The 12,183-nt window shown below is 34.3% G+C and overlaps 1 protein-coding gene across 2 annotated transcripts in view; it reads right to left on the minus strand.

Moving 5' to 3' along the window:
* The window catches only part of LOC109622251 (protein Wnt-5), a 112,988-nt gene that overhangs the window by 64,985 nt on the left and 35,820 nt on the right, over positions 1–12,183 (minus strand). The gene's annotated exons all lie outside the window — the stretch shown is intronic.

Genomic DNA, 12,183 nt, shown 5'->3' on the forward strand with positions numbered 1-12,183 from the left:
ACACTGGTTTTTATTTTTTGATAAACTTTTTACAAACTATATTTTAAGACTTCTGATGCATTCCTTTACTTAAGAATAAAAACTGAAACCCACAACCCAACCACGCACTGACTGTTGTGTGACGGTGAAAAAGAAAACTATTAAAATATGTGTCTGTTTATGACATGCTTCTTCCCAACAGATGGACAGCTGGAAGCGTGTACATGCACGCGTATCATCATGGAGAGTACCTTCTGTTCGACAAATGAATGGGGGTAGTATGATGCTGTTATAGTAAATTAGTATAATTGGTAAAATGGCACTCTCCGTCACTTGAACGACACACAAAAGCAACGGTGCTGCGTAAATATCAATGGAAAGATTTCAATTCTCTTATACCATACAATTACAGGGTGCGTAAGTTGAAGTTGCATCAATTCATGATCTTGTGTTTTTTTTGTGACATTATCATATTTATTGTTGCATTCATCATTTCTAACAATGTGTAGCTCATGCGAAAAAAAATCAGTGTTGATCAAAATTGAGTATTTTAAAGTATAACAGGATATTAATATTAGAAATAAACATAGATGCCGGGGCTCGTGGTGAAGTGTTCACACGTTCGCTTCATCAGCGGATGGTCTGACACTGACCCTCTTCTGAGCTCTTTATACACAAAAAAAAATCTTGTGATACCACATCATTTTCGCTGCGCATCAGTCGCATCAGCTAAAAAGTGGTTCTAGCAATAGCTAGAACCAGATCGATAGATGAATCATGTATAAATAAAATATTGGTATGGATTCGTACTCTAATCCGTTGATTATAAAGCATATCCCTTACCTCTCGGCTATTTCACCGAGTTAGAAGGCGGATGATAATAATGATACTGCTTCTCTATGTGTCTGTTGGAACGGGTTTGTTGACACTTTCCGGTGAAAACCGGAAGAGTACATGGTGAATGTGATAATTGTTGGAAAAACGATATAATCGAGAGAAATTACGGTTGAAAATGGATACATGGCCAGAAATAATGCACCTGAATATTTCCAAATTTTTTGCTGTGTGGCTCTACTGTATTCGGATAATTGGATATCGGCGAAACGGCAACTCATAATGGACCCTCAATCGGACTGGAAAAGAAACAACAGCTACATATCAATATGCTTGTGCTCATCATTCTCCCTTGAACAGAGTATAAAAGTGAAACTGGCACAAATTCCAGTTCGAAATAGTAGAAAATAATAAATTTAGGCGCTGTACAGAACTGTGTAAGTGTAGCTATCAGTTATAATCGCTCTCGCAGTGCCCCAGTGGACAAACGAGCTGTAAAATTAAATTAAGCATTATTAGAGTTCCTGGATCGATCGGTAATCAAACTCGTCACTCTCAGCATGGTTTTGCTGGTCACCAACGTGCTTACCGCATCGTCTATATGGATCTGGCGATATAGCTTGCTTTTTTTGGTAATTGAAAACATTGACTAAAGACAGTCCACATAGGGTGCCAATGAAAATCGAATTTTCGAATTTCAAAAACGGGTAGTGCTCAAAAGTTTCGTCTCCTCAAAAAAAGTCCTCATGCAAAATTTCAGCTCAATCGCACTTCGCTAAGGGGTGGTCCAAAGCGGTCAAAGTTTGGCTGTTTTGAAACACGAAAAATATCCCAAGGTAGGGGTACATGAAAATTTCGAAATCGAAATTTTTTTTTTTATGCCAAATGCCTTAAAAGTGCATGAAACGTCGAGATCTGGTGTTATCTCAAAAAATTTTTTTTGGAAAAAAATTGACTTTTTGGACTTAGAAAATTTTTGAGTTGGGAGAGTGAAATGAATTTGAAATGGAGGATTTGAAAGAAAATTTTTGAGTTGGGAGAGTGAAATGAATTTGAAATGGAGGATTTGAATTTAGTTGCTGAAATATTCATAGCAATAGTACTGGAACATGTCTTATATCATCGTTGGCAACTGCTAGCATATTATATATCATATATCGTTAGGGTGGTTCACTTACATATTTTGCATTAAGGTGGTCCTTTTTGTAGAAAAATTTAAAAAATAAGGAGAAAAATTTAAAAAATATGTATTAAAAAATCCCTTATATACCTGTAAGTCATTGACTATATATAATATTTCATTAGGGTGGCTCATTTATTTTTAATTAGGGTGGCTCTTTGAGATGGAAATTAAGAACAAAACAATATTTCTAGAAAATTTACCTGTCATATTTTTGTATAGTTTAAAACCATGATTCTTTATGTAACACTTTGTTAAGATATTCCTAGACCAACATGTGGAAAGGGCGTAACAACCATTGCGAATTTCTGCTTCTTATGTCCCTGGATTTTTTTACCAGTAACAGATAGAGCTGACTCTCCTCTATCTGTTAATTGGAAAAGTTTGCATAATATATTGAGATATGCCCAGAATGGACAAGAAAGTAAGTAAGTAAGTAAGCGTTTGCAATGGTTGTTCCGCAACACAAATGATGGTCCAGATTTTTATTATGGTTTAAAATAAGGAATAATAAACTGATTTTAAACGTATCCAAATTATGACAGCTTGATAGGCGATGATGATGTGCAACAAAGGTTTTTTGTTTATCTTTTCTAAAAAGATTCTTTGCTTTGGGCTGCTTCATTTCTGAAAACACAGTAACGTTGCTGGGGAAAGAACAACAGTAGGTTGCTTTCTATCTATCTAAACAAAACATACCTTAGCTACAAGATTACCATATAGCATACCGAAGTGGTGAGTGAACCTAAACTCTAACGTGATGGGACGAACAAAAACATAGAATAACACAGCGTAATAAAAATTAACTTTTGGTATATCTCAAGAGCAAACTTATGTGTCTCTGACAGATTTTGGGCCGCTGAATCCGAATCCGGGCTCAGATTTGCTCCAACACGTCACAATTTTGAGCTATACCTCAATTTATAGGGCAAAATATGCGATTTTGGGCTTTTTGACTGCAAGTTATAAAGCATGGAAATATTTTTTTAATCAATCAAAAGGTTAATTGGTCAATAAACATCTGAATTAACGACTCATGCAAAATATTTCGTTTTACCATATCGAATTTGATAGTATTAAGCGATTTATGTTAGGTATGGTATTTCCCATACAAGTCACCCTCCAAAAATTGCATGCAAGTTTTCAAATTGAGGTTTAGCTCAAAATCCTGACGTGCTGGAGCAAATCTGAGCCCGGATTCGGATTCAGCGACCCAAAAACTGTCAGCGACACATAAGTTTGCTTTGGAGACAGACCAAAATATAGTTTTTGTTTCGCTGTGTTATGTGCTCTCTCTTCCGGAATCCTTGTTGGAAACTGATATTACACAGAGGCAGTGGCGTCGCGTAACCTCACTTTTTACCTGTGCACCGACCCTAAAACTTGCAATTGCAGGGGATTTATGATCAAAATCGAAATAGAAATGAGTGAAAGCAGCTATTCTCATCATTTTCTAATTATTACAAGCAAATTTGTTCAAAAAATTCAAGAATTTATACTTGGTGCACAGGTAAAAAGTGAGGTTACGCGACGCCACTGCACAGAGGAATAACAAAAAAGAAAATGAAAATAAAAGTTCAAAAAAAAAAATCATATGTATTTTAGGAACATATATTCGATGTAATGTACCAAAAACCTATCAGCATGATTTTAGTAAATATCACAAAACCGTTCCCACTGTTTCGTTACTTCCCTGTTACTACGACCAGGATTGTTCGCACTGAACGTATGAAAATTATGCTCTATTGATTTACACCACCGAAATCATCGTATTTAAAAAAATCTTCCTATCTTAACTGATAAAAGGATATTGAAACAATTTAAATGTCTTTTCGAAATGTCAAAAAACCGCCCCGCAGTACCACACTGAGCACACGGAGAGAATTTTACTCGGGTGAATTTTAACGCTCCGTGCGGAACTGCGTTGAGGTTTTTTGACAGTTCGTAAAGACATTTAAATTATTTCAACACCCTTCTATCAGTTAAGATAGGAAGATTGCATGAATACGATAATTTTGGTGTTGTAAATCAAAAGAGCATAAATTTCATCCGCTCAGTACGGGCATGCTTGGGCATGACCATTGCAAAAGTAAATTATATCTGCAAATACCGCATAATGAAAAACTTCCCCATCTTAGGGGTTCAACAAACAGTTTTACTATTCAAACTAAACTCTTCTTCCTCATAGAAACAGCTGAATAAATGTTTACTCGAATTTTCGAATTAAGTCTCACAAAACTTTCCAAAATCTAACATTGAGATGAACTTCTCTAGTAAATAAATCTCTTTGGTAGTCCGTACCACAATATTTAATTCTGTAGATAGAAATCGGTTTTAATCACTATACTGATGCCATGATTAATGCAATAGAACGAAAGGAGAGATAATAATTAAAGAATATCCCATTATAGATAAGTCAACGATAGATTTGCAGGAAATCATGGCTTGAAGCTATACGAAAAATATTGCTGGTTGAATTTTCTGGAAGTATTTTTTGATCTTAATTTCCAAAAAAAAACAACCCTAACGGAAAATACAATACAAATACAAATACTATTATCGTTTTTTTATTTATTTTTCTACAAAAAGGACCACCCTTATGCAAAATAAGTGAAGCACCAAAAAAAAAATCAAAATTTAAAAAAGAAAATAAAAGATTTCATGAATAATTGAGGATACGCCCGGAAGGGACTGGAGAAGCAGAAATTCGCAATGGTTGTTACGCCCTTTCCACATGTTGGTCTAGGAATATCTCAACAAAGTGTAACATGCCAATAAAACATCATGGTTTTAAACTATACAAAAATATGTCAGGAAAATTTTCTGGAAATATTTTTTTGTTCTTAATTTCCATCTCAAAGAACCACCTTAATTAAAAATATTAAAATTAAAATGAGCCACCCTAATGAAATATTATATATATTCAACATTGAAAATGACTTACAGCTATATAAGAGATTTTTTAATACTATTATCTTATTTTTTAAATTTTTCTACAAAAAGGACCACCCTAATGCAAAATATGTAAGTGAACCACCCTAACGATATATGATATATAATATGCTAGCAGTTGCCAACGATGATATAAGACATGTTCCAGTACTATTGCTATGAATATTTCAGCAACTAAATTCAAATCCTCCATTTCAAATTCATTTCACTCTCCCAACTCAAAAATTTTCTAAGTCCAAAAAGTCAATTTTTTTCCAAAAAAATTTTTTGAGATAACACCAGATCTCGACGTTTCATGCACTTTTAAGGCATTTGGCATCAAACAAAAATTTTCGATTTCGATATTTTTCGTGTTTCAAAACAGCCAAACTTTGACCGCTTTGGGCCACCCCTTAGCGAAGTCCGATTGAGCTGAAATTTTGCATGAGGACTTTTTTTGAGGAGACGAAACTTTTGAGCACTACCCGTTTTTGAAATTCGATGGTCAAATTTTTCCCATACATTCCATTGGCACCCTAGTCCACATACATATTCTGTATACCTTTTCGATACGCTGGAATAAAACAGTCATATAAACTTAAATCAGCCAAAGCAGTAACTGCGCCTGAGCTTAACCCTCTAATACCCAACCCCGCCTTTAGACGGGGTATAGTTTGAGCATTTTTGTTATTTTTGTTTCGTGGACAATCAAAATTTTTATATTTTTGGCTGACATTTAGGTCTGTTCTGTATATCTCAAAATGGTTTTTGGTGTCTTTTAAAGCGTATTTACATTTTTAAAAAATCATTGAAAAATTGATGTTTTAGTCACCTTTCAGAAGTCATTGTTTATTTTGTATTGAATCGTTACAAATCACATATTTTAAATTTTTCCCAAATCATACTATCACAGTAAAATAGTTCAAGGGAGTCGAATACACTCTAAAATTATTTTCCTTAAAATTACACGGAAAATAAAATTGTCAATGAAAAAAAATTAAAATATTATTATTTCAACAATAGTCATAAAATCTTAAAATATTTTCGTCTCAAAAAATCCGCATACCGAAAAGGCTTCCAGGAAAAATATAAAAGTGGAGGGATGTTCAAAAATAAAAATTAGAAAAATCAAAAACCGAAATTTACAAAATCGAGAATTAAAAAGAATCATCTTCCAAAACATGCTTAAATCGATTTTAGATGACGAAAAATGATATTTAGATCAAAATCAAAAATTTGGGTATTAGAGGGTTAATATTATTTGAGCACTTACACAGTGTTTACACCGATTTCTCCCGTTTTGTGTTGTTATCCACTAAATTAAATTCCATTAAGAATATTTAGTTCCAAGTGTACCAGTTTAGAACATAACCAGTACGAAATAATAGACAAATAGAACTCTTTGTAAACAATGTACAATAGAATAACAATCGTAGTAAACAGAAGAACTTGTGTTCTTCCTAAAATGTACCCCTTTGTAACAATCCTATTCAATCATATTGTATAAAACCAACTATTGTGAACCCAATAAAGTGAGTCAGTTATAGTTAACCAAGAGACTAGTACACAGTATACTCGTTATCCAGTATACCAATACAAGTGAGAAACTACTCCCCCTGCTGCAAAGGAACCATCCATATGATTCTTTCGTTAAGGACAGACTTGTTAGGATCCCAAAATGGCCGCCACAATAGCCGTCTTTGGCACCTACTCACGATTTCGAGCGCACAAATCTCTTCGTAAACAAAACCAGCGTACCTGATCTTCTTATTTTAAACTTATTACAAGTGAGGAAGAACAGAATAATAATATGAACTGTTATTTGAAGCTTGCTTCTTGAGATTCGTGCGTCTGAAGTTCTGATGCACTGTTGATGTGAGATTTGGAGACGTTTGTCCTTAACACACAGTTAATGTTTGAAAGATTTGCTAATTGCTAAAAGACTAGTACACAGTATACTAGCGTGGTTCAAAAAATCGTTTTTGCTCCACACCGCTTATTCGATTCGTAACCAGATTCTAAGCCTTCTCCTAAAATTTGAGCTCATTTGGTTGAAAATTGAGACTGCACAAGCCCTTCAAAGTTTGTATGGGAATTACTATGGGAAAACGATGTTTTTCATTCAATTTACCGTAGTATTTCCCCAAGTGCCCTAGAGCGTTAGTTGACCCTTGGTACTCCTAGGCTACTCTATCAGCTAAAACTTTGCCGAAGACCGCATTCAAATCGGACGCCTCATTAATAAATTATCGATTTGTATCCAACTGGACAAACTTTAACAATGATCCTCCAGCTTCCCAGCAGGCAAAACTGCTGCATGTGGCGCCAAAGATAGCACACTGAAATCATGGCTACTATGTTTCACTGCAAAATGCAGTGATGCCCATTGATTAGTTTAATCATCATGAGTGAAGATTTCGATTGTGGAGAAAAATCGGTAACTAATTAATGAAGCATTCGATTCGAATGCAGTCTTCGGCAAAGTTGTAGCTGATAGAGTAGCCTAAGAGTACCAAGGGTCAACTAACGCTCTAGGGCACTTGGGGAAATACTACGGTCGATTGAATGAAAAACATCGTTTTCCCATAGTAATTCCCATACAAACTTTGAAGGGCTTGTGCAGTCTCAATTTTTAACCAAATGAGCTCAAATTTTGAGAGAAGGCATAGAATGTGGTTACGAATCGAATGAGCGGTGTGGAGCAAAAACGATTTTTTGAACCACACTAACAGTATACTCGTTATCCAGTATACCAATACAAGTGAGAAACTACTCCCCCTGCTGCGAAGGAACCATCCATATGCTTCTTTCGTTAAGGACAGACTTGTTAGGATCCCAAAATGGCCGCCACAATAGCCGTCTTTGGCACCTACTCACGATTTCGAGCGCACAAATCTCTTCGTAAACAAAACCAGCGTACCTGATCTTCTTATTTTAAACTTATTACAAGTGAGGAAGAACAGAATAATAATATGAACTGTTATTTGAAGCTTGCTTCTTGAGATTTGTGCGTCTGAAGTTCTGATGCACTGTTGATGTGGGATTTGGAGACGTTTGTCCTTAACACACAGTTAATGTTTGAAAGATTTGCTAATTGTCCATTTTTGAATTCATGGACCATGTGCCAAGCATAAAGATGCTAAATAATCCGTTATGAAGTGATGGTGGACTGACTCTACCGGGATTTGTACTCAGATACCTGGCCATGGAAAGCCTGCCGTTACTGTGAGTTTACCAGCTGAGCTATACGTAGACCAATCTAGTATCATAATCATTCTAAAATAGAGCCTGTTTCTCAGCTAAACCTTCCCCGTTTAATCAGTGTCATAAGTGACACAGTTTATTTCTGAGAGTTCACTAATGATACTGGTTCTAGTGTTTTTTTCAAATTGAGGAATCCTCAAGTAAGGTTATACAGTGGTTTTTCGTTTTTGTCACGGTTCTATATATTTAATCACGCTCCATTATATCACTCTCGATTTAAGCACGGAATTTTTTTCGGTTATATCACGTTATGAGAATCAATAGAAATATTACCAAGCATACAATCCAAACAAAACAAGACAAATGAATCGTCATGAGTGTGATACTTTGCACATTAGAAGAGTAATGAGGGGCCAAAGTTCACATCTAACAGTCTCCACAAAATAACAATTGGATGAAAAATAAATAATATTGTTTTTCCTTCCTAAACGGTTCCCTATTATGTTACTTAAAAAAATACTATTTTTTTTTCGAGTTCTATGTGTAGTTATATAAGTACTTCAATGCGTACTTTACCGCATATTGGGGAGCAAAAGTTCGAAAAGGTTGGTGTGAATTTAATTCATTTCATGATTCTCGATGTTCATCATTTTTTTAGCCATGAAATGTGTTTACCTTCATGGCATTTCATCCCAGCTGGAACAATACCTTTCAGCTTGTGTACAGTGCATTTCATAAATACTTCCACAGCTATAACCTATGAACTTTTCTTCCCAGCGTTACTAAAGTTATGAAAATACATTGTGTGGTAACGTCTTCAACAAAATACACGAAAAATTTATCCTGCAAAATTATTGAACAGAATCGATGAACATGAGGCTCCCAAAAACTTACAAAAGATGAAACGAAGATGTTGAAAAAATGTTTTTACTGTTTTTTGATGTTTAAACAGCCTACATAACGTTAACCGTATAGTCGATATTCATCCAAAACTAAGTTCAAACCCTCTTGTCATGAAACTTGGTGGGTTTGTAGTTATTCGAAAATAACTAGACCCGTATTTTTTTTATTTCGTCATTAGGGTGACCAGTTTTCTGATAGAGTGATTCTAAAAATCAAGGTTTTTAAAAAAACTAATAGTTTTCAAAAAATCAAAACCAGTTGACCGATTTTTTTGTTTGAAAGTTATTGAATTGTTGTTACTATGGATATCATAAACATCAGGTATGACACGAATGCCACAATAATGGTAAAGTGTCGTTAATAAATAGTAATAATAATAATAATAAACATCAGGCATCACTCGAAACAGCAATACAAGGCATAGTTTTAATTGGTCACCCTAATGACGAAATAAAAAAAATATGGATCTAATTTTTTTTAAGAACTATGAACCCACCAAGTTTCACGACAATCGGATTTGCACTATATCATTTTTCTATGGAATGGATGTATATTGATGATCTAGATTCAGAAATCCGGTGCGAACTTTTTATATTGTTTTGTGTTATAGAGGTGGAATTCTTTATTGTTTATTTGGAGCTCGGTATAGCTCTTGCAATCCAAGTGTCTGTCGATTGAAAAATACATTCGAAAAAAAAATGTTTAAATTATATCACGCTCCAATATATCACGCGATTTTTTTTCCACTCGTGATATAATCGAGAAAGTACAAAAAAAGATCAATTAAAAAGCTGCGCACATAACACACCCCACCCTGCATTTCCGGACAGAGTGCATCATTCATAGCTGCGTTGTACGATATACCTACATTCACTTTATGGGTTAATCGCAGGAGAAAAGAAGCTTCAAATGTCAAGAACTGGAACAAATGCACATAAGCCTTGCTAATATGACAGTTGAGATCGATAGCCTAAACAATACATCGTATTAGATGATTCTTTCCAGTGTATTGAACGTGATTTCCTCCCCTCTTAGAGGGAATAAACTAAATCTCGTTAATTTGAAAACTGAATTTCGTATGTGTCATAATTACGGCAGCCTATTTAATGCACCCATAGATAACGAAAGTGCACCATAGAAAAACAAAAATGCACCATAAATAATTAAGTAATGTACCGATAAAATGCACAGCATTCTCCATAAATAAATATAAATGTTCCATAATAAATTAAAAATGTAGCGGTAAACCAAAAAAATTTCTAGTTAAAAATGAAACATTGTATCAATAAAAAATTAAATAAAACACCATAAACAAATAAGTATGCTCCATAAAAAATAATAAAAATATCCATAAATAATGAACATTTGCTCCATAATTATACCATATTTGCTCCATAAAAAATTGAAATTGCACCATAAATATAATCAAATTGCACCATAAAAAAATTGTAAATTTCACCACAAAGAATGTAAAAGCTACATAAATTTAATCTTATTGTACCATTGCTGCAGTGTCCAACGACATATAGTTTTAGGATGTGGATGGGATAATGTTAATATGAAAAGTAAGAAGAAAATAAACAGTAACCATGTACCGAAGCACGCATCTATGATAGAACGACTTAAAAGATGGAAACACTATGAATGCAATTTACCGGATAATCGCTTGCTGTTCGAACTCGTTAACGCTCACGGGATAACATCTCTGTTTGCATTATACCGGGCAAATTCATGGATTTGTGGATTACCTATAACCGAATCGACACAGTTACAACGCATCCACAGGCTACGCCGCATGTATTAAAAGAATCCGCATTTTGAAAGTTACATTTGGAGTTTACATAATATGTAATGTAAATATATTATATTTATTAATGATTTCAATTTGATCGGAAAAATTATCAAAAAATTAATCCATGTTTTATATAATTATGAAATAAACTAAGTATCCTGATAACAACTGACGTTCTTTTTATTAGATTCTTTTTAGATTATCAGGAGGAGCAGAAAACGGGTTTGGTGGTCTAGTGGCTACCGCTTCTGATTCGTATGCAGAAGGTCATGGGTTCAATCCCTGGCCCGTTCCTTTCATCCTACTTTATATCTTTCTATCCACTTTCTCTCGCTCTCTCTTCTCTACATATACAACTAATGTATATTCATATGTTCATAGTCTTCACTAGAACCAGAAACGAATTGGAAAAAAGTCGTTTCCCTCATTTCCAACTTCTTCTCACAGCACAGTATATATAACGCCTACAAGTTATGCAACCAAAGCGTGCTGTGCCGCTTGACCTTATTCACCTTATTCACCACACAATCTATCACGAACACTATAAAAATAACCCCTATCCATGGATCGCATCCGTGCTGGTTGTGGGGATGCAGAGGTGATCTCGGTCTTTAGTAGCAACAACCAGCACACTAGAATGTTAGAACATTCCTTTCCCTTCCTAACTGACTATAAGGACGTGGCCGGCGCCGTTATTGATCAAGAATGTATGAGCTGCTTAAATTGCACTTTTAGAATAAGTGGAGTGTCCCAGCCCTTATTCATTTTGATCCCAGTGCAATTGGTACCAGCTCAGATCAATCACGGAGGAGCAACCATTGACATGTATAGTCAGATTTGATTTTTTTTAATTTACATATTACTATATACTTACATATTTCCAGTGCTATTAGCCATTGAAATACTGCTAATGATGCAGAATTTGATTAATTTTTGTAGATTTTGCATTCTTTGAGGTAAAATTTATAGTTTGTTAATGGTGCAATTTGATGATATTTATGGTGCAATTTTAATTTTTTATGGAGCAAATATGGTATAGTTATGGAGCAAATGTTCATTATTTATGGATATTTTTATTATTTTTTATGGAGCAAACTTATTTGTTTATGGTGTTTTATTTAATTTTTTATTGATACAATGTTTCATTTTTAACTAGAAATTTTTTTGGTTTACCGCTACATTTTTAATTTATTATGGAACATTTCTATTTATTTATGGAGAAAGCTGTGCATTTTGTCGGTACATTGCTTAATTATTTATGGTGCATTTTGATTTTCCTATGGTGCATTTTGTAATTATTATGGCCGCAATAACCTTTTACCCATAATTACTGTATCGCTAAATGATACACCAAATGATA

This window comes from Aedes albopictus, chromosome 2 (assembly GCF_035046485.1).
Source record: "Aedes albopictus strain Foshan chromosome 2, AalbF5, whole genome shotgun sequence".
Classification (NCBI taxonomy): domain Eukaryota; kingdom Metazoa; phylum Arthropoda; class Insecta; order Diptera; family Culicidae; genus Aedes; species Aedes albopictus.